Genomic DNA, 22,980 nt, shown 5'->3' on the forward strand with positions numbered 1-22,980 from the left:
CACACAATCCTCGGTGGTAACCCATACTATACAGGTGTATAATGAATAGAGCCAGCCGATGCATTATACAAGGAGAGGTCCATGAACTGTCACTGAAAGGACTTTATGTTTCACATTCATGCACAGTGTGTGTTTTGTTCCTCTACCTCACAGGAAATAACAGAGTTCACTGGAGATTATAATCCTCACTAGATTGCTGGATCCAGATCCGGAGATGGTTCCATTACATTTAAGAGCTGGATGGAAGGGATGGTTCCACCCAATTCAGTTCTTCAGCTTTTAATGCTTTCTGCCCATTACATGGAGAAGAAGAGAGAGGTCATCAGAGCGGCGTGGTCCAGAACCACGCTGATAGTGGCTGCAAACTCACCCCCATTAACCACACTTTAAAGGGAAAACTTTAAAGGGCAAACTTTAAATGGGAAAAAGGAGGTGGCCATCAGAATGGCACCATTGTGGACTGCACCCCTTGAATTGCTTCCCCCTTCTTCCCCTTTAAGAAAAAGAAGGGGGCAGAAGCGGGTGGCTTTTTCTTAGCTTTTTTTAAAGGGATACCGGCAGGCGGTGCTCAAGCAGCCACCTGCCTCTAACCCTTTAAAAAAGGTGGTGACCAAGTGCATGCCACTTGAGTGCTGCAGAGGAAGTGGATGGAAGTGCAGTGGCACCCTCTCCTATGTACCTCTTGAGGCTTTTCTAACCTTACCCCCCCACGTATGCCAGTGGACCCAAGCAAGTGGAAGGCTAATCACTGTGACTTGCAGTGGCAGTAAGCTGGAGGGAAGTGATAACTGTAGCAGTCTCAGGGAGACAGGCACCCCAAATCCTCTGCCCCCTTAAACCCCTTGCAATATGTCGCTGATGCAATCAGGTGGCCTCATGGATGGGCCAGCAGTAGATGCAATCAGCTCAAGAATGCTCTCATGCGGCACCATTGAAATATGTGGAGGTACCCCAGCCCATGAATCGGGTGGATTGCTCCTTTAAACATTAGCGCCGTCTATTTCTAGGTGAAGAACAGAGCTACTGAGTAAACATTCACTTTTCTCCTCAGGAGCTGACCTTTAGTATTAAGTAGAGGTCACCCGAACAGCATCATGCATATTTGAATGGCTATACAGGACTTATTTTACACTGAGTTTCCCCAGGGTAATTATTTCATATCAGAGCCAGGGAAGTTTAATATCTGTATGCAATATGTATTTACACTTCATGCCAATGCATTAAATAAAATTCTATCACATTCTGTCTTTGTCTTTGTCATTTTTTCCCCCTGTTTCAAAGGCATATTGTACATGATCAGGTTGCAAATTCTGAAAAGAGTCAGAAAGCCTTCCAGTATTGTTAAAGCAGTCAAGGGGGAAAAGAATAAAAATGGCCAAAGGGTAAGGAAATGGCAAAATACACAAGCAGAAAGGGGGCTTTATGGTACATGTATAACAATACTACCAACATAGTATAACCAAATAGTATTACCAGCATAGAACAACAGGAGCAATCTTTCCATGACAAAGTAGTATTTCTTAACCCAGCATGTAATTAGTCTGTGGAACTCCTTGCCACAGGATGTGGTGATGGCGTCTGGCCTAGACGCCTTTCAAAGGGGATTGAACAGATTTATAGAGGAAAATGCTATCACAGGTTACAAGCTATGATGGGTATGTACAAAATTTCCTGGTTTTGGAAGTAGGCTACCTCAGAATGCCAGATGCAAGGGAGGGCGCTAGGATGCAGGTCTCTTGTTGCTTTGTGTGGTCCCTGAGGCATCTGGTGGGCCACTGTGAGATACAGGAAGCTGGACTAGATGGGCCTTTGGCCTGATCCAGCGGGGTTCTTCTTATGTTCTTATGTCTACTTAGAAGTCCTTCCCTCCCATAAAAAATAGGAACTGTGGGGGCTGAACATACTCAGGGGTTTCCAGGCTTTAAAGATGAGTCCAGGGCCAGTTCGAGATCTCTTGGCACTGGAGGTGGTGTGTCAAATATTGTCCCTCTTATCTAGTTGTGCATCAGTTGCCACCTTGCCTACAACACCTGTCTTGTGTGAAATTATCCTTTTGCATTAATAGCAAATGCATCCTTGATGAGAAAGATCATGGCAGATAGGAGAGGATCATCTGAGAGAAGGAAAACTCTGATCCCAAACCTCCACTGCCTTGTGGCAACATCCAGTTATGGAAAAGGCTTCAGGAGTCAACCTTGAGGCAAAATCCGGAGCCGGAGTCCCTGAGGCAGTTCATGGCTGAACACAGTCACGTTCTGGCAACTCCTGCGACGCCGCTGGAACCAACTGTATTGGCCTCTGCCTTTCCATTGGACCATTTCAGCGACGTGGAGAGGGGGGATTTGCTGCATGGGTAACAGCCTATCCTCCATACCTACTTTACCCAGGCTTCGCGGACTGGAGAGGACACTCTGTTCCAGAGCCACCATTCAGAGCGTGACACCATGGTCTTCCAAGACTGAAGGATGCCAACAGTTTAACCGATGTGGGCAGTCCTGAGCATGTTCAGGGACATCTATTTCTTATAGGGTGGCATCAACATGGTCCTGAAACCATCCCTCTTCATCAAAGTTTCCTTTGCGTCACGCTTGCTGGAGCACATTTGCTTGAGAAGGAAGGAAAATTCAACACAAGCTGAGCTTAAATGTTAGAAGGGAGCCTGGAACGGGTTTGTACTGGGAATTCCTAAGTGGGAGAGTTTGGTTTTTTCACTCACCCAATTCCAGATGTGCCCCCGTCATTCAAAAAGTTTTTTGTAACTATCCCCAGCTGTGCCCCTTAGGTTACTGCCAAATGGATAATATTTTTGGCTTTCCGAGCAAGAGAAAGAGACCTGAAATGTCACAACTCTGTTTTAGCTCACAAATCAAGCCTTTTGGCACCGCTCAACACGTCTGGCAGGCTCTGTACCAAGGAGACACTGTGTTGTAATTGCACAGGTGCTAGGGGTCAGCATTAAGGTGTGTTTGGGGCAGACAAGTTTGCTTTGTTCCCACTGATGCTGTTTGCTACTGAAGCCAGCGTCATTAATCATTGCTGTTTCGCGGAAATAAAATTCACGCACCCATTTACAACGAATAACAGTAAGAAAGTCTCGCAACCGTTACCGGGGGTAGCTATGCTGTGGTGATACCTGGAGCTCTGTTCTTCGTTAGTAAGGTTTTAAGACTGTGATGCTTTGCTAACCGAATGCTTTTCACCAGACATAACATCTGCCAGACCTATTATATATTCATGTTTAAAATGGGATTAGTCACTAGGCCTGAACAAATAATGAGAAAAGACAAAAGAGAAGAGAGAAATTAAAACATTAATTTCCCTTCAGTGTTGTTTTCCCCCTGAAGTGACCTCTACTTAAGATAATTGGTTAGAGTGCTCAGAAACGGGTCTGTAGAAATTAAGGCTGGGGCAAATTTTGGGATGGATTTAGTGGACACATTGGAACTTGCATGTTGGGCATGGTGTAAATTCATTGAATCAATGTTAACTTGGGCAGGTTGCAAGGAACTGCTGTTCTGTGGCTAACTCCTAGTTCTCAATGACACGCACATGCTCTCATTCTGTGTACATCTGTATGAATGGACTGAGGGCCCAATCCTATGGGCCACGGTGCTAGCACTATGCCAGTACCACTGGCCACATTGACACGAAAAGTTCCATAAGGCAGTTTTGCACCAGCGGTACTGGTGCACCACCGGCCCTGGGCCCAGCATCAGTCAGCGCAGGGCTGTGGTGCCAAAGGGCGAACGCCAAGGGCTCCCTGCAGTAAATTTAACCATCAGCTGACGCCAGGCATTTTCAGGGTGAAGGGAGGTCAGGGACAAAACTAGGAGGAGGGAGGGCAGGGAGAGGGGAGGAATGGGCCTGGGAGGGGGGCAGAGACAGTGGCATCTCTGCCAGGAGAAAACCCAACACGGGTCTCCTCGATATTGCGCCCGCTCAATAGTGTATGTAGATCTGAGGAGACCCATTGGGGCCACCTGGCCGCTATATGGGGTAAGGGAACATTGGCTGCAGTGGTCTCCATTCTGGCACAGCTGTAGTCCAGAAGGCTGCATAGGACATGTGAGTCTAATCTTAAGTGAATCAATACAGCAGGCAAGGAAATTGAAGCTGGGGATGTGGGGGGGACGACAAGGTAGGTTTTGTATGATAACCCCTTTGTGATGAATTGAAATGAATGGCGCTTCCATTTCAATTAATTCTTTTTTTCAGTATAATGAGTTTTCCATCACCTTGATGGTTGGGCCTGTGTTTGGACAACTCCTATGAAAGCATGAAATTCTCTCTATAGAATTCTAGAAATTCTATGAAATTCTATACACATGTAAGCCTCCTTGACCACAAGGAGACTTACTTCCAAGTAGACACGCAGAGGATTGTGCTATAAGCCTCTGAAAATAGAAATGAGGACAGTACGACACATGGCTTCTGTTAGGAGTCCACACTGATTTGCTGGATCAGCTGCCTGGAGGTGCTCAGCAGGGTGTGATGTGCTTAGAAGGTGGGGAATTAACAGGCAGGGTTTGTGATTACCAGAGGCAGGTGCAAAAGATGTGCCTTTGCCCAGTGACTCTTCAGCGTGGACATCGAACACATGGTGCAGCCAAATGGATGACGCACAGATTATGAATACGGGTTTCTAGCTGCCTGTGATAAGCTGCAAAACGGTGGGATGAGGAGTGGAAATATTCTGAGCAGGAGAGACTTTCATGGTAGATTCACTTGAGATTTAGGGACTCACTGAATGACAGAAAAATAAACTTAAAAAAAAAATTAAGGCATATTTGGCTTCTTTTTCCTCCTGGTTTGCAAGAGGGTGAACCAGTTTGCAATGATGTTATAGTTCTCAGACTGTGTTCCAGTTAACCTCTTTAATTCAGAAGCTTATCAGGGAGTCCTTAACCAGGAAATTGGCAGCAACTGTTACCCTGCACATGCCGGATCTCGTCTGATCTCGGAAGCTAAGCAGGGTCAGGCCTGGTTAGTACTTGGATGGGAGACCGCCTGGGAATACTGGGTGCTGTAGGCTTATACCATAGTCTTTCGAGACTGAAGGTTGCCAACCATTATGCAGGTAATGGCAGACAAGCTTGCCTACGAGACAGCTTGCCCACCCAGTTGCATTACTAGGTTTTGCATCACCCTGTGCAGGAGGCCAGAACGTCACTCCCATGATGGACCTCCTTCCATGCTGTGGGTGGGGCAATGCCCCAGTTGTTGGGCATGGTGATACACCATTGCCCCACTCCACTGGTTTTTTGGCTATAACTTTTGGTAGATTAGACGTATTTCGCTGCGATTTGTTTCACTGCATTTCTCATCAAATTACACACTGAATGATATATAACAAGATGGTATTATTCTAAAGCAACAAGATTAAAAAAAATTTGGCCGGTAGTGGTGTCACCCCTTTGTGCACATCACCTGGTGCAGCCCACACCTTCCGCAGCCCCCTAGTGACACCACTGGGTCCACTACTAGTGCTCTTCTCTGCAATGCACAGGCATCAGGAAGGGTTGGTTGTGCTTTAGGGTACACGCTGAAGGCCAGAGATAGAGCTTTGTCTTCAAATGCAGCTTCAGGAGGATCATGACTTGAACTGAGACTATGATGTGGGGAGGTTTTCGTATCCTTTGCCCTGTACCGAATCCTTGACTTAAATTCCCCCCTTGAAGTGGCAGTCGTAGAAGGGCATTCAAAAGGACCTGAAAGTTTTCCCCTTCGTGGCTAACAGAAGTTTCAGATGGAGCATTTGGATCAGGGACATAAAGAGAAAGGGTTAAACCTCTTCTTGCCCTTGCACCATGGCCCCAACCCAAATCTTGGCCCAAGACTTTCCTCTTCTCATGGCTGCTTTTTGAGACTGAAAAAGCCCTTGGGAGCTGCACACACCCCTACTTTGGCCTTTGGTTAATTTCGTGTTGTGAGGAACCAAGCTATCTCCAGACCAGATCAGACGGAAAGCTCTTCAACCTCTCCAGACTGAGAGCAAAATCCAAAGTCCAGCTGAAATGTCTGCGTGACTTCCTCTTTGCCGACGATGCAGCTGTCACTACCCACTCTGCCAAAGATCTCCAGCAGCTCATGGATCATTTTAGCAAGGCCTGCCAAGATTTTGGACTGACAATCAGCCTGAAGAAAACACAGGTCATGGTTCAGGATGTGGACTCACCTCCCTGCATTACAATCTCTGAGCATGAACTGGAGGTTGTCCATGACTTTGTGTACCTTGGCTCAACGATCTCCGACACTCTTTCTCTCGATACCGAGCTAAACAAGCGCATCGGTAAAGCAGCTACCACATTTTGCAGACTCACAAAGAGAGTCTGGTCCAACAAGAAGCTGACGGAACATACCAAGATCCAGGTCTACAGAGCTTGCATCCTGAGTACACTTCTGTACTGCAGCGAGTCATGGACTCTTCGCTCACAACAGGAGAGGAAACTGAACGCTTTCCACATGCGCTGCCTCCGACGCATCCTCGGCATCACCTGGCAGGACAAAGTTCCAAACAACACAGTCCTGGAACGTGCTGGAATCCCTAGCATGTATTCACTGCTGAAACAGAGACGCCTGCGTTGGCTCGGTCATGTCGTGAGAATGGGTGATGGCCGGATCCCAAAGGATCTCCTCTATGGAGAACTCGTGCAAGGAAACGCCCTACAGGTAGACCACAGCTGCGATACAAGGACATCTGCGAGAGGGATCTGAAGGCCTTAGGGATGGACCTCAACAAGTGGGAAACCCTGGCCTCTGAGTGGCCCGCTTGGAGGCAGGCTGTGCAGCATGGCCTTTCCCAGTTTGAAGAGACACTTGGCCAACAGTCTGAGGCTAAGAGGCAAAGAAGGAAGGCCCATAGCCAGGGAGACAGACCAGGGACAGACTGCACTTGCTCCCGGTGTGGAAGGGATTGTCACTCCCGGATTGGCCTTTTCAGCCACACTAGACACTGTGCCAGAACCACCTTTCAGAGCGCGATACCAGAGTCTTTTGAGACTGAAGGTTGCCAATACTTAAAGGTTTTAAAACTCATTTCATAAAGGTCAAATAGCATTCATGGTGCCTGCTGAGGACCAGGACTGATGTCATTATGTAGGAAGTGACATCGTTAAGCAGATGATGGCCAGAAATAAGTACTTCGTTCTCACACAGAAACTCATTAGCTGCAAATAACAAGAAAACGAAATGAGCAAATCTTGATCATGTTTTTAAGAGATCATGTTTTCAAGACAGCCCAATTATTACACAGGCCGCCCTTGGATTCTTTTAGATCTTTGGGAGTGTCTTCCTTCTCACTCCTCTTCCCCTGTAGCATTCCTCACTTTCTTAGGCCACCTTTCATATCTCCCTCCCAGCACCTTGGTGGAAGTGACACTACCGCAAGCGTGGCTCTGGGAGAGACAAATTATAATGGGGGTGTGTGCGGATAAAGGGCTTCCAGGGGTCACACTTGGCCTGCAGGTCTTATGTTCAACACCCCTGCAATAACACATGTCTCGGAATCCTCTCAACACAGTTTCAGCTAGAGATGCAATAGTCAGTGCTGAAAGGGTTGGATCAGTCAGTGCTGAAAGGGTTTCTGAAGCTAGAAAGTAAAAGGGGAAACTGGTTGCCAAGCCTATGAAACAGTGATGGTTCCAGTATCTACAGGTGAAGCACATGGACACTCCAGAAGAGATGGGACTTACAAGATTTTCCGACATCCTTGAATGCTCCAGGCAAAATTAGAATTCTAGTGATCTCGGGACAGCGGGCCTTGCTCCAGCCACATCTACCCACCCTCTGAAACGGGGCCTGCCATATAATTTAGATGTCAACAAAATGGGCAGCTCAGACAGACTGCTGCATGTAGCGAAACAAGACCGAGCCTTGTCTGATTCTAACTAATGTCGAGAAAATGAGGTGTCTGATAGCGGGCTCGGAAAATGTCATTCCTCAAGCAAATGGAGACATCTCGAATCCCCATTCCCTTTTCATCTAGAAACGACAGAAAAAGCTCCCCATGGAAATGCAGCCCCCCCCCCCCCCCAGTCATGCCTGAAACAAACACGTGCAGGAAATTGGCTGGGTTTGTTTGAGGGTGGAGGGCTGCTATGCACATCTTTGAAACTCTTGGAACTTAAAACTGTCTCTGATGTTACAAACCATTAACAAATTAGCGAACGCAAGAGGAGAAAATGGAATGAAAGATTTTGTGCGAATGTATGTGTCATTAATCAAAATAATTTCCTTTTTCCTCAAGGGAAGGAAGAAATACCATAAGCAACAAAGCTGTGTGAGTGCTCTATGAAGCAGTGGGGCCACTAGGGTTTGCGTCACCCAGTGTGGGAGACCAGGGAGACCCCTGTGATGAGTCTCCCCTCATGCAATGCCCCAGGTAGTGGGCGTGATGTTGCACCATTGCCCCGCTCTACTGGTTTTTTGGCTGTAACATTTGCTAGATGTTGGGGCCCCTCCCAGATGCCCTGACCCCCTGACTTTCCCGGGAGCAGGCACCCCATGCCCAGGGTGGGGAGGCTTCACTGCCCTCGAAGGGGGCAAAGCAGGTTGGCTCACCTCAACCAGCCAGAGGGGGCAGGCAGGGCCAACAAGGAACACTACAGGAAACAAGCCAGGAACAGGAAAGGCCTTTTCTGCCCCACCTGGAGGAAGGGGCGGGGCCAAAGGGGGTGGGCTTGCTCCATAAAACAGGGAAGCCAGGGATGATAGGCAGTCAGTGTGAAGCAGGGAGCTGTGAAATCAACAGCTCCTGCTCCTAGGCCAGGTTTGGCAGTTTGCTAGGGAGGAGGACAAGGGTGCTGGAACCCCCTCCCCCTCCAGCCAATCTGAGGCCTCCCTGGGGAGGAACAAGCCTGCTCCAGGCCCCTCCAGGGGAAGGCCCCTACACTAGATTAGAGATAGTTCAACGCAGTTTGTTTCGTTGCATTAGTCATGAAATTACACATCGAATGATATATAACATGATGGTATTATTCCTAAACACCGCGAAATATTGTGATTTTAACCATTTTGGCCAGTAGTGGTGTCACACCCCCTGTGCGCCTCACCTGGTGCGACCTGCACCCCCCGCACCCCTCTAGTGTCGCCACTGCTATGAAGTTCAATTTACGCCATTCAAGAGAAGGTCTGGAACGTCTCCGCTCAAAGAGATACGCGATCGTCTTGCCTTCTCCACTCAAAGAGATACGTCATCTCCCATCTTGCCAAGGCGGAATCATTTTCTCTCCCTTTAATGGGCGGGGATGACGAGGCAGTGGGCTGGGATGAGGAGGGCTGCCTTTAAAGGCACAAGGAAGAGATGGGCTGACACAATGACAGGAAGACATAAGATCTTTTTAATTGCTCGCTTTCTACCTGCCAACGGAAACAAACAGGAGGAACAAAAGGGAAGTGACAGAACCCTTGTCAGCATGATCACAAGGTTTTAATTCTCACCGCAGCTCGTCCAGCAGGACTTTTGTGTGCTGTTGACATGTTATAGTACAAACTCCATCTTCTCTGATGAGCTGTCGGGAGCGCATGAAGAAACGTGAAAGATGAACAATTACCCCTGCCACACAAATAAAGGTCTTTGATCCATTACGTATTTATGCACAGACTTACTTACCATCCACTCGAGTCAACTAGGCTTGTCAACAGGAACCTACTAATACATCTCTAACTGGGCATTTATCCAATTGGGTCCTTTTAGTTTGATTAAAATTATAGTATTTGCACAGGGAAATATAAATCCAAATCATAAATAAATCATAAACTGAAGGAGTTATGAACTGGGTAGTTTCCAGTTCAGATCTCACCTCAGCCTTCAAAGCACTTAGAGACATAAGAACATAAGAACAGCCCCACTGAATCAGGTCATAGGCCCATCTAGTCCAGCTTCCTGTATCTCACAGCAGCCCCACGAAATGCCTCAGGGAGCACACCAGATAACAAGAGACCTGCATCCTGGTGCCCTCCCTTGCATCTGACATAGCCCATTTCTAAAATCAGGAGGTTGCACATGCGCATCATGGCTTGTAACCCGTAATGGATTTTTCCTCCAGAAACTTGTCCAATCCCCTTTTAAAGGCATCCAGGTCAGATGCCGTCACCACATCCTGCGGCAAGGAGTTCCACAGACTGACCACACGCTGAGTAAAAAATACCTGAGTATTTCTTTACTCAGTAAAGACCTGAGGCAAGTGTCTGAGAGCCCAATCCTATACTTACCAGCCATTATCAGGAAGGGTCACCTACTGACCATAAAGAAGTCAGTAAAAGGTGCACCAAAAGTGTGCCTGCTCAGTGCGCTGCTGGGAGCCCTGGTGGGAAGATTTGAACCATTGCATCTCCTACTGCTCGCTGGAGTAGAAATGTCAGCAGGAGAGGTTGGGGGAGCATGGAACATCGGCTGGGAGGAGGCAAAATGGGTGAGCAAATGAACCAATTGAGTCCCAGATTTTGTGGCAGCCAAATTATAACCCCCTTCTTGGAACTTATTCCATGGTACAGGTTCATGTGGACCTGTGCCAGCTATTTAGCTAGTGCAGCTCTGAGAAGACCCCCCCCTCCCCATGACATGGAGGCTTAATCAAAGGAGGCCTTTGCAACTGCCTGCTCACCACAGGATGGAGCAATAGCCATTTTGGTGTCACTGCATCTGCGGGGGGGACGGGGACAGGGACGGGGGACGGGACGATTGGGCTGTTCATCTCAGCCCCCATCTATTAATAATTTTCTAAGTTTAAAAGGTTGTGAGAGCAAGAAGGCAATGTGGATTTGAATCAGAATGTCTTGGAACCTATGGTGGCAGGGCCTAGGAGAGGGGGTAAAGGGGGTAATTTGTACCCGGGTTTAGGGTCAAAAGGAGGAGCCAAAGGAGGGGGCCAGAAATTTCCTGTGATCTTACAGTTTCCTATATACTCAGACTTGTTGCCTGCATGGGAAGCTGGCGATACTACCACAACTAGGGATGCTGGGGACACTACTGACGCCACATGGGTGGGTAGACCTGGGCTCCAAAGACTTTTCCAACTATCTCTACCCTCCCCCCACCCTGTTTTGCCCCCTCCCTGCCCCTATTCTGCTTGCCTGTCACCGCCCTCCCTCGCTCTGTTTCATCTCCCCCCCTTTTGCAAAGGGGCCCCAAGAAACTTTGTACCCCCTGATAAAATTCTCAGAGGTCCTGTATGGTAGAACCTATGGTTCCAAGAACAGAAGTGAGAGTGTTGTACGAAGTATTATAATAGAAAACAATTTTAAAAAATTAAACGTGCTCATATTGAAATGACCCAAGGGTGTATTACTTGGGCTGGATCATGTGAATTGTTATTATACTGGCCTCTCCTGTATATCTGAATAACATTACATAAATTACTCATAATTAAGAGCAATGATGAGGCTGCAGGAAATCTGTACCTATGTTCAGACCGGAGTGATGGATAGCCACAGGAAGCGGTGATGGTGTCTGGCCTGGACGCCTTTAAAAGGGGATTGGACACGTTTCTGGAGGAAAAATCCATTACGGGGTACAAGCCATGATGTGTATGCACAACCTCCTGATTTTAGAAATGGGCTATGTCAGAATGCAAATGCAAGGGAGGGCACCAGGACGCAGGTCTCTTGTTATCTGGCGTGCTCCCTGGGGCATTTGCTGTGAGATACAGGAAACTGGACTAGATGGGCCTATGGCCTGATCCAGTGGGGCTGTTCTTATGTTCTTATAGGTCTCCGTTGGCCCTGGAGATAGCATAGATTGATACTAGGCCCTCCTACATGGGATGACTGCGTTTGACAAGTGAGGGATGGCCCTCCCTGCTCATTCCAGGCACAACAATGTAAATCATGACTTAGATAGGGATTGAGAGAGCAAAACTGTCCTACAGACATATTAAATGTTGACAGCACATTTCATGTGCTCTGTGGATATGCTTCTGTCAGTCATTCCCATTTCTGTTCTAACCTGTGAGTCTTGGAAGACTCTGGCTCCCCACTTAGCAGACAATCCGTCTGGAGCAATCTCCTCTGAGATCTCTTTGAGTAGAGAGTTCAGAATTTGGATACAGTTCCACACTCTGCCTTTTTAAGCACGTAGTCTATGCACACTGAACCCTCCTTATCTTCCTCATTGCCTCCTCCAGTGTCCAACTGGTCTACCCATCCTGTTTGGAAGAAATGGCCAGTTGGGCACCTGTGGTGGGGGCAGAATCGTAATGTCACTGTGACATCGCTTCCACCGTGATGTAACTTCTGAGTTTTCCCCAGAGGAGGGAGTGCTTGCTGTAGTGGCTTCGTGCCCCTGTTCCTTCTCCAGTGGAGCCTCCACAGAAGGGATGGAGAGGCTGAAGCTGTCAGCGCCTTCTTCTCCGAGGAGAACCCAGAACTGTCATGCATCCCCTTTGGCACAGTACCCAAGGCAGGTGTCCCTCAGACTCCGCCCTAGTTACAGCTCTGGGTGGGGGTGCACAGAGATTCTGCTCCAATTGCTCTTCTGGAACAGGACCACAGCAATGCCCTCCTCCAACCCCACTATTGCAGATGCTTATTTGTGGCCCCAAGCCTGCATGCAGCTGTGGTGAGTGGATGGCTGGCTGGTGGAGGCCAGTTTGCTTACCTTCCCCAGCCTACTGTTCAAAGCAGTAGCTTCCCCCAGCCTCATGGAGGGGGGTCGGGCTAGCCCTGATTGTCCCAAGGACACATTCCAGTCTCCCATCACATCTTTCTGACTCCCCTACCTTGATGGCTGATCTGCACTTGTAATATAGTGCCTGTTCAAGCGTGGCCACCAGTGTAAAGATGCAGATGGGCAGATCAGGGTGGGGACTGGGCTGGGCCAGGGGCAGATTGGAGTAGGATGGGGTGGATCTTGGTGTTAGCAGTACCTGTGGGATGTGGAACCCCCATCCCAGGTCTGACATTCCCATTCTCCCTAACTGATCTATGCCAGCAAAAATGCTGGCATAGATCTGAGTAGGCCCATAGGGGATCAGGAAGCAGCACAGGAGGTAAATAATTTTTTTCTTCTTCATTATTTACATCGGCTGGTTGGCCTGGTTCCCAGCTGGCCTGCGGTATGCAGTGGAGGCTATATCAATAGTGCTGTAACCTGCAAGCTGTCAGAGGATAGGCTTGGGCTATAAGCCAATATTGTAAACACTGATTTTCAGCAGTTCTCCAGGTGCATTCCCATTCCAGGGAACCTCCCATTCATTGCCATTTGTTGTGGGGTGCATGGAACGGACATGAATGGGACCTCTTCAAATCCGCCATCACGTTGTCATTTCCAGGGTTTGATGCATGCCCTTTCCAAATAACATCTATATCGTAATCAATAACAGCTTCCTCCCCCCCCACCCCACCCCACCATTTCTATACTGAGAACATGTGAAAGACCATTATTCATGGATTCCAAATCTGATTTATTTCAGGACATGGAAGTCATCTTGGAAAAATATGTCATTTCTGTGCATTTTGTATAGGAGCTTCTCTTCCTTTCTATTCTAGTTTCATTTCAGACACCTTATCTGTCATTCTGTATGTTCATCTTTTTTGTGGATTTAATGACTGATGGGGGGGGGGCTTCCTCATTTCTCACTGTGCAGCTTTGTGGTCTGTGTCTTTTGTCTGTCTCATTCAAACCACATCTTCTTGCCTTTACACTTTTATCTCTCAATTGGTGGAGTCCTCTTTGCATTTTATCTTCAAGGTTTTCTGTTCGAGCCATCTTTGATTGCTGTGTAATTTTCAGCTGGCCAGGCTCTGCTGCGTGTGCCACCACCCCACCCACACACATTTCTCATGTGCTGCTTTACTTTCTGAACTCAACTTTTCCATTTTAGTGCCATTTTCTCTTTCTGCTCCCATCTGGGGCTTTCTTTTATCCAATATTGTAATGAGAAGATTGAGGAAAAATGAGGGTGGGAGAGAAAGAGAGAAGGAATTTTGGCTCCCTTGAATATGAGTCAGAGAACTCAATTTTTTTTTGCAAGGATTCCATTTTCCGTTAACCTTCTATCCCTTGTGCATCTGTAAACCACTGACAGTGAGAACTGGGGAAAAAAAAATCCTTTTAACTCCTTTTATGTGTCTCCATTGAGTTCGAAAGGGCTTTAATCACTGCTCTACGCACAGATTAGTTTGTGTAGTTGTTCCTTTATGTTTTAGAAATTCTTTAATCCCTTGGCAAAGCCCCCAAGTCACATTTCGGTGACAATGCAAAGCCAAACAAGGACTGTTTTCATTTACTTTTAGAAACATTGATTTGTAAATAGCAAACCCTGGCCTCTGAGCGGCCTGCTTGGAAGCAGGCTGTGCAGCATGGCCTTTCCCAGTTTGAAGAGACACTTGGCCAACAGACTGAGGCAAAGAGGCAAAGAAGGAAGGCCCATAGCCAGGGAGACAGACCAGGGACAGACTGCACTTGCTCCCGGTGTGGAAGGGATTGTCACTCCCGAATCGGCCTTTTCAGCCACACTAGACGCTGTTCCAGAACCACCATTCAGAGCGCGATACCATAGTCTTTCGAGACTGAAGGTTGCCAACTACTACTCTTCTTCGTGAAGGGTGAATGTTCCTCCCACATTCTCTTCTATAGCATCTGAACAACATGACAGGAGCCTAGCTGAACCAGAACAAAGGCTCATCTTGCCTGCCATTCTGTTTCTAATCATGACCTGCTGGATGTGCCTGGCAAGTTCATAAGCAGGAGACAATGCCAATGTCACCATCTCAGATATTTGCCCTCTTTGCAGTCCCCAGTACAGTCTCTAAACATGAAGGTTCCACCTAGCTGTCTTGGCTAATGGCTAATAGCTCTACCGTCCATGTGCCTATTGAACATGTGAACCTATATGCTTTGTATATGTCATGTGTGCTAGTGGCTACTCTTGGTGGTGAATTATAATTTGTTAATTAATTGTTGTATAAAGTCCTCTTTTTATCTGACTTGAACCTACTGTAGTCACTGGAAGACACTGAGCTCTCATACTAACAGCCCAACCTTATGAAAATTCTGGTGTTGGTGTTTGGGGGGGGGAGTGTGGCAGGCCGAGTAAAGGCATCAGGCAGGCCTCCCCAGGTTGCCTCCTTGGAGCTCCCAAAGAAGCAACCTCCTTCCTCACATACCATGGCATCATCAAGCCTAATGTATGAAAAATAAAATACATATTGAAGTGATTGGGGACCCATCTGAAATTGGCTTGCAGCCCACCAAGTGGGTCCTCACCCACAGTTTGGAAAACACTGAACTTATGCATAGAATGGCGTTAACAGAGCTTTTAAAAAAATAACCATACCCACACAGAAGCCTTCCTGGAAACCAGACAGTTCAATTCTTTTCTAAATAATTCTGCCTCTGTGGACTCTCTCACAAATCAGGTAGAAAAGGTTTGAGAAAAAATCGGAAGGATATATTGGGATGGGTTTTTTTTTGTTTAGTATAAGGGCTTGAACCAACATTCCCTGCTATCCTGCAAATCACTGGGGACTTTGGGTTGTGTGAGGCATGAATGATAAGGTCTTAGCAGCCACTTAACTCTTGTCCCCCCCTTGTGTGCTCATTTTGTGTTGGGACGTGATAGAAGTTGACGCATTCCCCAGAATACTTAGAACACCAGAGATCTTCCAGAGCTTGATAGAGCTAAGTCAGAAGGAAAAAATCATTCAAAGGATTTTTCTCCCCATCTTACCCCCTCCCCATTTCTATGAGCTTCTCCTGTCTGGAATGGATGCCCTCTTGGGAAATTGCCTGACTGTATACGAAGATTCACTTAAAGCTAATTATGCGTGTGGTGCCAGATTTTCCAGAAGAAACTCTTAGGTATCATTTGGGGGCATATTCACCATATCCTACATGCTATCAAGAAGGGTTCATCTCCCAGAACTAATAATGCACAAACAGCATTTACCCTGTAAGTCAATTCAGGGGGAAATGCATTCCTGTTATTTATGCCGTGGCAGTTTCACCTTTTGGAAGCTCCGTTTTCACTGATAAAAGCAAACGTGACACCGGAGACCTCTTAAACATGTAGCCATATATTTATTCTACTGATAAAAGAAGTTATCCATCTTTAACATGTGCTGCTTTGGGTGTACTTGATAAGGGCATAAACAGGGCGCACAGATGCGCCGGCAGTCTTGGTAATCATGGTATTGTGCCATTAAGTACACAAGGGTTTCATTCTTTCAAGATATATTTTTTCCTTGTAATTGGAATCTGTCTTGCCGCATTTGCCGGTGGACGGAATATTTATGTACCGGATTCATTAACATGAGGTTGGTGTGTACGGTGGAAGTCTCACTCTCCCTTATGTGCAAAGAAAGCAGGTATAGTACGCATAGACCTCTAGAGTTGCTCTAAAGACAACACGTCTTTCCAACAGGGGCTCTCAATTTGCATCGAGTGTTTTTGCTTTTATGACAGTTTCCTCTGCATAGTAAATAGTAAGGATTAGCCGTCCTTGAAAATGGTTCCTTTTGGACCACGGAGTCGCACTCCCTCTTGCCACGAGCAATAAACAACTAGCATGAAGTTTCACAAAAGGGCGATAAAGCCAATGCATCTCTCTCATTTGGCTCAGCGAAACATATCCATTTTTGTCAATTTCGGGGAATTTTAATTAAAAGACAGAGGTGGGTTCCAAACCCAACCAAACAAAAAGAAAAAAAGAGGCCTAATTACCGCAAGTGTTAATTGCAAATCTTGCTGCTTAACTGAATGACTAATAGAACTGGATGGCAAAGCGCCTTCCCCGACAGCAAACAGATTTCCTGACAAATGAAGCCGGATGCAAATTGAGGGCATCTCCTACCCTTTGAAATCCTGCTGCACCACCGCTGTGAATAATAATTGTCGAAAGGTTGATGCTGGCTTGAGAGAATGTAGATCACAAAATTCGGCTTACAATTAGAAGAGTGCGAATGAGAGAAGGTGGGAGACCAAGCAGGCATTTAATTGCTCAGGTGTTTCCAGTGGTCCATTAAAGAGAGACTGGAATGCTTGCTCAGAGGCATAAGAAGACCCCAGACATTGTTGCTATAGAAAGCTGGTTACCTACAACTTAAATCGAGTGCCGTTGCTTACACCAATGGCATCTGTTTTCAGTGATCAGACAAGAGTCAGTACCAGGGGAAACAGAGTGCATTTATGCAGTAATTTTACCCTTGCCACAACTGTATGAAGCAGGCTAGGCTGAGAGGCACTGAGCTGCTCAATGGCAACTGGAGAGGTATAAGAGAGGTAGAGGCATCTCTAGGGTGGGTACCACCTGTTGCATGGTACCCTCAAGGAGGGTGGAGGTCCAGAAGTTTGGGGGTGACGTAACGATATAATCAAGTCACACCAACCAAGTTGAATGAAGGACTTACTTCCAGTTTTCACCCGAAAACCAGAAGTGTGCTTTAAAGGCCCTCTGAAGGCCTCTGAAGGCCTCTGAAGGCCTCCAGGTGGGACGAGGAGGGTGGGGGTGGGGACCAAGGACAGCAGTGGCACCCTGCAAGCATGGCATCCCAGAGCATTTGCTCCCCCTGATGGTTGACCCCTCATAAGTACACCAGTGCTTCCAGCCAAGGATTCAGTGACTTGCCAGGTGCTTCTGTTAATGCTGATTCACACATGATATTTTGTAGTTGGGTAAGGTCATCTGAATGCAAAGTGATGATAAAAGTATAAAATGCATATGCTGCTTCCAATATGAGCAGCATACCCAGATTTAAAATGTGGTTTGACCCTTTAAAATAGACTGCACTTGCTCCCAGTGTGGAAGGGATTGTCACTCTCAAATTGGCCTTTTCAGCCACACTAGTCGCTGTTCCAGAACCACCTTTCAGAGCGCGATACCATAGTCTTTCGAGACTGAAGGTTGCCAACAATATCAATATCACCCAGATTTAAAATGTGGTTTGACCCTTTAAAATACACACAAACAGTGAATGAGAAAGGATGAGTCTGTTGCTTCTCTGTAATGAACAGCAAAGTCACACTGGAAACATTCATGCAGCCATCATCCTGTACACATGATTTTGTATTTTGCACAGGTAGTCAATGCAAGAGACAGACTTATAGCAGCGTTTCTCAGGCTTTGTCCTCCGCTGAACCACTTCACATGGTCCACCTATTCAAAGTACCTCTGGAAGTAACTGACAATGACATCAACACCTGGTACTTCTGGGTTGGGAGACCAGATGTGACATGACAAACACTAGCAAAAGGCTCAGGGTGGATAGGAGGGCTTTTTCAAGCAGAAGAACATGAAAACTTAAGAGCCCCATTGGATGAGGCCAAAGGCCCATCTAGTCCAGCTTGCTGTATCTTACAGTGGCCCACCAAATGCCTCTGGGAGCACTCAATTACAACAAGAGACCTGCGTCCTGGTGCCCTCCCTTGCATCTGACATTCTGAGGTAGCCTACCTCTAAAACTGAGAGCTTGCACATATCCATCATGACTTGCAGCCTGTGATGGACTTTTCCTCCAGTAATGTGTCCAATCCCCATTTAAAGGCATCCAGGCCAGATCACCTCATCCTGTGGCAAGGGGTTCCACAGACTAATGACACACTGGGTAAAGAAAGATTTTCTTTTGTCTGTCCCAACTCTCCCAACACTCAATTTTCGTGGATGGCCCCTGGTTCTGGTGTTGTGTGAGTGGGAAAAGAACATCCCCCATCCATTTTATCCATCCTCTGCATGAAAAAGCATGCTTTGCCAAACTGAGCCTCCTACCAATGTTTGCTGCATCATGTTCCTGGTCTCGCTGCCAGGCGGAAAGGGTCCAGGGGTCCCGCGAATACCACAAAACACCACCGCAACCACTTGTGGTACCTGTACCACTGGTTGAGAAACACTACTTTACAGCATTGTTGATTGTTGATATCGTCCACTGGTTGGTTGGCTGGTTGGCAACCGTCAGTCTCGAAAGACTATGGTAGAAGCCTACAGCACCTGGTATTCCCAGGCGGTCTTCCATCCAAGTACTAACCAGGTCTGACCCTGCTTAGCTTTCGTGATCAGACGAATCTGTGATCGGGCATGTGCAGGGTAACAGTTGCTGCTGATTTCATGGTAAAATCATACAAATTCACTTTCAGCTTGCAATCTATTGAACTGCCATTGGACCTGGGGGCATTCCTGTTGCCGTTTGTCGGTTGTCATCTAATCTAGAATGGGGAATGTCAAGTGAGCAAGAAAACAGCATTTCCCCTTTAAGCGGCAACTGTTGCAAAGACCGACGCCTCCTGCTCCGATAGGAACCAAGATCCAGCTGTTCCTGCCTAAACAAGCAATTTCAAGTCTTAATCCAACAAACACTGTTGGGAATTGAATCTCCTTCTCTTCAATGGCAGAGGCATCGATGTTGCGCTCCCCCTCGTGTGCGCGGACATTGCATCTGCTACTTAGCAGCCGCCGTTTTGCGCCGTTTGTATTCAGATGTGATTAAGCCCCCACTACGATTTTATACCAGCCTCCTCTAAATTAGATTAGTACAAATCAATTCCATTTCTCTCTCTCTCTCTCTCTTTCTCTCTCTCTTTGACAGAGGTTAATTTGCCACAGATATGTGCCGGATCCACAGATGAAATGGAATCGGATGATAAAGCATGCAACAAGGTTTTGTTAGCTGTGATCTTGTATTCAAATGTCTTGCTGAAACCATCAGAATGCTGGATTTGTCAAAAAAAAATGTGGGTTTTGTTGGCATTCTTTTCTCAACCAAAAAAGGGATTAAAAAAAAAATATCCAAGATCTGTTTCTCTACCCCTCCCCCTTTGCCCTAAATTATTATTATTTACTCATGGCGGGGACTAATTTTGCAAAACACTGCGTTGGAACTCACACGAGCATCTGCTCCATGGTTAGATTAAAATAATGTAAATGTTTAGAAAATGCAAATGATGCTTGCGATAATTAGCGATGATGCTTTTTCTACTTTTATTAATAAGACTGTGGCTGCTGGCAATTGCATTTACATTTCATACAAAGGCTCCGAGCCCTCAAACAATTCCCTGTCATCTAGAGGAACATCATTGGAAAGCCAACCTGCCATTATCTATACCATGGGCAAGCCATTTGGAGAGGCGTAACAACTCTTTATGGTTTTTTTTTTTTTTTGCCGATCAATGACTTCCTTTCTCCTGACGGCCGATTTGCAAAAGAATGTGAACTTTCAACAGTTGTGCTGGGGTCTGTGTGTCTGCATCTGGTCTTTTCTTGTTGGTTTGTTTTCGGTAATAAGTTTGAAATAATGATACCAGGCCTTCGGTACATCACAATTTAGAGGGATGTTAGCAGATTAAAGCGACATCTGGACAAGGATCGGAGGAAAAAAATAGAAAGATGAGCATCACAATAGGCAACATTGGGACATATCTCCTGCAAAATTACCTGGGTTGACTTGACATCTTAGAAATATGTGTTTGTTGGCAAAGGCAGATCATCCAACCCTTGGCAAGAAAAGCCGGATGGAGGCACCGCTGAATGTTAACAAAGGTGTCATTAATATTGATGTGTAATTCACAAGGCGGTGGTGAAAGGCAGCATTATTAGCCCCCGTTGTTATGATTCTGACATTAATATTCAATGAGGATGTGTTGGGCACTGAAATTCCCTGACTTCTTGGGGGGGGGAGAGCCCAACAGTATAATAAAAGCAAAAATTTGAACCTCGGGGGAAGGGAAGAGAGTGCCTGTTACACAAATTCCACCTTCTTCCAGAAAGGCCTCCAAGTGCAACACTTCATTGATAAGTCACATAAATGTGTCTTCCGGCCCTGGTCAATACACTGGATTGCTTCTGTGAAAGGTTTCCTGTGTCCCCATATAGAACTGGCTGATGTGGAAGGGATGGCAACTGGGAAAATAAACTCAATCTTTCTTTCTTCCACCCTTAGATACAGTATTTTCTTGGTATTATGCAAGTATAATTGTGAACCAACCCAGCCCAGGCAGTATCGCACCTTCTCCTATAATTTCCACCATTCCTGTGGTGGCTGGGAAGCTTCCAAGGTTCCAGATGAGATCTGTTTGTTTACATCTCCCACCTTTAAAACTCTTGCACTTGTACAAATTCATCAACAAAAATTGTATCTGGAGCAAGGAGCCATAGTGTGGCGGAGACACCTTTGAACGCTTATGGTCTTTCCTAACAAGAAGTGCCTTCATGTTCTTTTGAAAGTGGTCAGCGCTTACGTCAAGAAATATACCAAGAAAGGGAGCCCCAGAACTATGGATCCACTACAGAGAAGGCCCTGATTTTTGTGGTAGAAGGAAGCAGCAAGCAGATCAGCATCTCTGCAGAGTCTCCAAATGATAGGGTGACTTGGGAAGGACTGTAATTTAAGGCCCAATCCTAAAAAGGAGATGGGTCGCTGAAAGTCCCTTGCACCAGCCCATGACGGTTGAGAAAGTGCTGTAAAGCATCTTCACACTGTCTCTGGAGGAGAAAGGCTGACGCAAGCCCCACTCAACTAGTCTAAACGGTAAGCCAGCTCCAGCCTAGCTCGGCTGGTGCAGAAGTCGGGGGGGCAGGAGGGAGGCATTTCAGGGTGGGGGACAGTGGGGAGAGGGTGGGCAATGGGCTGGCCCATGGGTGCGCAGCAGGTAAGCAGGGGTGGGGCCAGGATCCGGCACTTATTCCAGGCAGCAGATCTGAGCAGCCCCACTGGGGTTGCTTCCAGCGCTTTACCCAGGGTAAGGGGAAGCAATTCCCCTTGCCCCAGGTTGAGCCGCTTTGGGTCCCAACCCAGGCCCACTGGCCTACCAGCTACATAGAAGGTTAAGACTGGGTTGACAGTAGTAGAGACCCTACTGATCTCTTGTTGTCTTGTGTGCTCCCTGAGGCATCTGGTGGGCCACTGTGAGATACAGGAAGCTGGAGTAGATGGGCCTATGGCCTTATCCATGGGGCTCTTCTTATGTTCTCATGACAAATATTATTATTATTATTATTATTATTATTATTATTATTATTATTATTATTATTATTAACAGTATTTATATACCGCTTTTCAACTAAAAGTTCACAAAGCGGTTTACAGAGAAAAATCAAATAACTAAATGGCTCCCTGTCCCAAAAGGGCTCGCAATCTAAAAAGATGCCAGGGAATACCAGCAGACAGCCACTAGAACAGACAGTGCTGGGGTGAGGTGGGCCAGTTACTCTCCCCCTGCTAAAAAAAGGAGCACCCACTTGAAAAAGTGCCTCTTACCCAATTAGCAGGGGTTGCACAAATATATGTGCAAGCAAACATCACACACACACACACACACACACACACACACACACACCCTTAATACCTTATATGATGTGATACTTTTAATTAATTGAAGACCCCACCCAAGACGGACAAATTTTTCTTTCTTTTTTTGCCGTTCCATCCCATAATATCCATAGTTTCCCCCCACTCACTCACTTCCAACAGCAATGCAGAGAGTGAGGGGATATTCTCTCGATCCAGACTGGAGTAATATATATAGATTATGCATTAAATGGTTTCTAGGTCTCATGCGGGGTAAAGTTTATCTTCTCTGAGTAGCCATTTCCAATTATCATCATTTGGCTCACTGCCTAATGAAATTAAATGTAGACGTATTTATTCCATCAGACTTGAGATGACGTGAGTTCCTGGAAAGTTGCCAGTGTGGAGAGGCAACAAAACAACCACCACTTTACATTAGAAGAAAGAGGGTTGCCACCTTCCTCAGATGAAGCATGGCCACAGAATCACCCGATCCACAGACAACTGGCATCAGGGCCCCTGACAGGAATTTTATCAGGGGGTTCAAAGGTTTCTGAGGCTCCTTTTGAGGGTTCAGAGATTCTTTTGGGCCCTTTCCCTTCTCCATTGGATCATAATTTGTACAAATCCCAACATATCAAACTATGTGGGATATGTGTGAATGCTAGTGTTCACACAATATATGCAAACATTTTCTGAGATACCAGGAAATTTCCAGCTCCCTTTTATTGGCTTCCAGGCCTCTTTTTTGAGATACCAGGAAATTTC

General features: G+C 46.6%; 1 pseudogene; it reads left to right on the plus strand.

Annotated features, from left to right (window-relative positions):
- Positions 1–4,915: 4,915 nt before the first annotated feature.
- On the plus strand, positions 4,916–5,032 carry LOC136637414 (5S ribosomal RNA; annotated as a pseudogene).
- Positions 5,033–22,980: the final 17,948 nt, after the last annotated feature.

The sequence above is a fragment of the Tiliqua scincoides genome, chromosome 1 (assembly GCF_035046505.1).
Source record: "Tiliqua scincoides isolate rTilSci1 chromosome 1, rTilSci1.hap2, whole genome shotgun sequence".
NCBI lineage: Eukaryota > Metazoa > Chordata > Lepidosauria > Squamata > Scincidae > Tiliqua > Tiliqua scincoides.